This window comes from Thamnophis sirtalis, unplaced genomic scaffold (assembly GCF_051295495.1).
Source record: "Thamnophis sirtalis isolate CommonGarterSnake01/CBP01778 unplaced genomic scaffold, rThaSir2_p1.2 scaffold_13, whole genome shotgun sequence".
In the NCBI taxonomy this organism is placed as follows: domain Eukaryota; kingdom Metazoa; phylum Chordata; class Lepidosauria; order Squamata; family Natricidae; genus Thamnophis; species Thamnophis sirtalis.
In genome coordinates, this window is record NW_028261393.1 from 18,521,117 (window position 1) to 18,525,305 (window position 4,189).

General features: G+C 49.6%; 1 long non-coding RNA gene across 2 annotated transcripts; it reads left to right on the top strand.

Moving 5' to 3' along the window:
- The first annotated feature begins 222 nt into the window (after nt 1–222).
- Nucleotides 223–3,568, top strand: LOC106546184 (uncharacterized). Of its 2 annotated transcripts, none has more exons than XR_001313351.2 (3): nt 223–360; nt 2,702–2,897; nt 3,013–3,568. It is a non-coding gene; the product is annotated as an uncharacterized LOC106546184 (long non-coding RNA). The 2 variants fall into 2 exon arrangements; XR_015698273.1 differs by lacking the exon at nt 223–360 and adding an exon at nt 1,766–2,004.
- Nucleotides 3,569–4,189: the final 621 nt, after the last annotated feature.

Genomic DNA, 4,189 nt, shown 5'->3' on the forward strand with positions numbered 1-4,189 from the left:
CCCCCACACCACTCCTCTCCTAACTTTTCACCTCCTCCCTGCCCGGGAGTCATTTTCAATGGCTTCTACACAACGACCGTCGCTTTTGCAGCAAGGGCGACCTTGGCTGTTGGACAACGTGAAGGGGACGTCGCTACACAGGGAAGGAAAGCGGCTGAAAAAAAGGAGGACTAGGCGCTCCCCCCTCCTTTTTTTCTTCTTCTTTCCTCTCTCGGATCGGAAGGGTGTCTACCCTGACTCACTTCCAGAGAAGCTCCGGCCATGTGAAGCGTCTCCTGGGGAGGAAAAAGCCGCGTTTTTGTTTCAGTCCATCTATGGGGCAACTCTGACATTAAGGCAATGTTTGCACTCTGCGATCAGGTGCTTCGCGACTGAATGCCTGCATTGGGGGAGGGGACGGTTTTTATTATTGTTTCTTTTAGTCATTAAACATGAAACTCAAGTGTCAAGTTAACATTTAAAGATATGTCACAAATACCATTGACTGGGGCTAATGGTTGATATGGGGTGCTGGCAGCGTCCGAGGCATCAACCAAGTATCTTAAAATATGTTCCTAGTAGCGCAGTTTTTTGCAGTTCCGCTGATGTTATTGCAGGAAGCTGCAATTTCTTGATGCGCTTGTATTTTTTGATGTGTTTTTATTATTTTTTTAAAAAGGAATCTTTAAAACTACTCCAGGTGAAGGAAACACCTCCCTGAGGCGGGTGTAAAACAGCCCGCAGGTCCACCGTGGCGAGCTGCAATAGCTCGTTATTTCCATCAGGGAAGTGGCCCTCCGAGGCAGGCACTCGGGGTGCGGGGAGGGCTGCCTGGAAGCGGCCCACTCGGGCTCGCGGCGAGGAGGAACGAGGCCGCCTCCGCCTGGCTCTGGGCGAAGACGAGGGCAGGCTCGTCACCGGAGCCCGCTCGCTACCTCGGCTGGGCTTGGCGTCTCTTGAAACTCGCTGAGAAGCGCCCCCGGCGAGGGAGCGGAGGGGGGAGGGCGGGAGGCTGTTCCCAGCTCCGAGCCGCGTTTTCCCGCTCGCTAAACGAGCTCTTCGGCTCGTTCTCTCTCTCACGAGCCCCCACTCCCCGCTCCTTCACGGGCCTCCGGATGCTTCCGCCGCGCCCGGGACTCGTTCTTTCCCCTCCCCCTCAAATCTAAAACGGGCGCATACTTCTCCTCCTCCCCGGCAGCAAAAGGGCACGCCAAAGGCCAGTCAGGACTCCCAAGTGGCATTTTCCCTCTGTTGGCGTGGCGGGAGGGGGAGCAAAGAAGAAAAAAAGACGAGTTGGGTCTCGGGGACTCTTTGACGTGGTTGCCACAGGCTCGTCGGCGGAGGGTTCTGGCGAAGGAGAGGCGGTTGAGCGATACCGCCGCTCGGCGCTTCCTGGAAACTCCCGCTTAGGAGGAGCGGGTGGGGCCGGCGGGGGCGGGGAGAACGTCCTGCCCTGTGAGAGGAGTGGGCGGGTAGTCCGTCAGGTGAAGGTGAAACTCAGCCGCGGGCCGAGGACGGAACTCCGGAGTAGCCAAGCGTGTGCTTGTCCTACGGGGGGGGGGGCGCCGCCTTCAGAGTATATGTGAAGGGGGAGAGTGCAGAAAAGCGACCCCCCTCTCCATTTTGAAGGGAACACGGTTGACATCCCCCCTCAAAAAAATCCAGCCCCAGAGAGAGAATAGCGGCGCTGTTCCTCCCCATCCTCCAAAGAGGAGCGCACAAAGACACCCCCTCGCTCCCCCCCCCTGGCAAAAGGCATGTAGAGCAGCATGACACCCCCTCCCTCAAGGGAGTCTCGGGGAGTTTGACTCCAACACAGAACTGCCCCCTCTCTCCTGAGGTGGGGGCCATGGGTGGAACCCCCCCGTTTCCAAGACTAAAAAGAGGGTGGGGGAGAGTAAGCCTGAACCCGATCAGCCAACCGAAGCAGCCCCTCATGCTGACACCCCCCCCAAAAAGCAGGCTAGATCGCCCTTCCCAACGAAAGGATGCAACTTTTCCACGCGCGCCTCCATCCCCAAAAGAGTTAAGCAAGCAGCCTCTTTCCCCCCCCTCCGAAAAAAAAAGCGCGGGGGGGGAGGAGCAGCAGCAGCCCCGCTTCCTGCGGATTTGGAAATTGAGCGCAAAAAAAAGCTTTTGAAAGCGCCCTCCCCGCTTCTCTCTACATTTAGTTTGCTAGCTCTCCCTGCTCCCTCCCCTCTTACACACACACGCACTCCCCCCTCCTCTCCTTTCAGAGACCTTCAATTTATCCCATCACCAAGCTGCATGTCAGCTGGGAGGTGGGGAAGAAGCTGGCTGCAAACTGCAGAGGGTTAATGGCAGAGAAACTGCGCTGGGGGGAGGGGAGGCCGCCTTTGCAAATGGAAACATTCGCTACAGAAGCATTTAGCACAACCGAGAGGGAAAATGGCCCAACTGCAAGGAGGGAAGGAAAAACTCTCCCTTTGCTGCCCTCTGGTGCCAGATCTTGCCAAAAGGAAGCGAAAAAATGGGTACAGTAATATGGGTACCTAAACTGGGGGAAGCAGGCAAGGAGGTGTGGCGGTTTTTTTTTTTTTTTGCTTTGGGGGGGGGTGGAGGGGGAGGCGGAAGGCTATATGGAATGAAATGCAGTTCCTTTGCATAAATGTATATGGAAGGTAAGAAGGTTAGCTCAAGTTCAGATGGAGTTTCCTGGCAGAGATTACATCTCTCACTATTTTACATTTCTGTTTTGTAGGTGTTTAATTCCCTGAAGGCTTTATATGTGGAGTTTGGATGAGGAGTTGAATTAGGCAAGGAAAAAGCAAATGAAAGGTTTTGAAAGTGGAAGGTCAGAGACGTTATTCAGGGGGCTGTGTGGGCAAGGCATTGACTGATTTACCTGTCTACCCAGAATCAATTCTTAATATCAACATAGATGGACTTTTCCCAGGGTGAGTTTCCCGGCTTGTACTTTAAAGTCTCCCTGTAATTCAGTTCATTCACCTGGCTGCTGGTTGTATATTTCTATTTCCTTTCATCTTTCCTGTTTGTCCATAATATTCTCAGGAACGAGCTAGTTTACCAAGTAGCCTCGTGTGACCAATTGGTGTTCCTTGAAAAATAATCCATTGCCAGCAGACTTCACCACAATCAGGAAGGTTCCACCACAGATAAGCTTTTGGCAGCTGCTTCTACTCCAAAAGACAGCAACACCACCATCTGCAAGTCTCATGGATACTGCCAGTTCCAGTGCTGCTGCCACATCTCTAATTGCCAAACATCTGATTGGCACATCAGTATTCCTTTGCTGATTGGCACATCAGTATTCCTTTGCTGGTGTCCATAACTTTTAAAGGATCAATCTGACCTTTTGCCCTCTTAACACATTGTGTAACACCAACATTCAAAACAATCTGTACTGTTTCTGTTCTGCTTCTTCAAAGTCTTGCTTTCAATTTTGTAGTGTGTCACAAAGAAAATAATTGCTTATGTATTTCTGATATTTGTGAAAGATCTTTGTCAAAACTTGAGTGCTGCAAATCTCATTGAAGGCAGCTTGAGGCAGCTTACAGACATTGAAGAATATCCAGAATAAATCTTAAAACAATAAAGATCTTAATGATAGACGTATCATGCCATCTTTTCCAAGGCCTTGATTGCTAGCTTACCAATGCTAGTTTGCATACTGCTGATTCTGGACTGCTGATTCCTTTTCTATTTTTTTATTTATTTATATCCTATCTTTATTCTTTTTACAACTCAAGGTAGTATATAGATAACCAACCACTAATAATTGACGCTAAAAAGCAGAAATCATTCAAACTTCAACTTCTTTGTTGTCACTGTTAAGGTTAGTTGCTGACCCATTGGCAGTAGTTTGGTCATCATGTTTAACCTTAATGCCATTTTTTCTCCACTGTGCTTGCCTTTCATTAGTAGGTCATTTGCATTTTCAGCTATCAGAATGTGTAATCAGCATAACAGATTATTGATATTTTTTCTTCCATGTTTAAGATCATACTTGTCTTCCACTCCAGCTTCCCTCACAGCATATTTAGCATATAGGTCATGAATCTGGATTGTGGCTTCCTGTCCTGTGTATAGGTTTTGGATGAGATTCCCATTTGCTGAAAGGCATTTTACACTTGTTGGCGCAATCCAAGGCTTTTCTGTAATCAATGAAGCACATTTTTCCTTTGGGTATTGTTTAGTTAATCAGTTATCCAGTATGGACCATAATAGT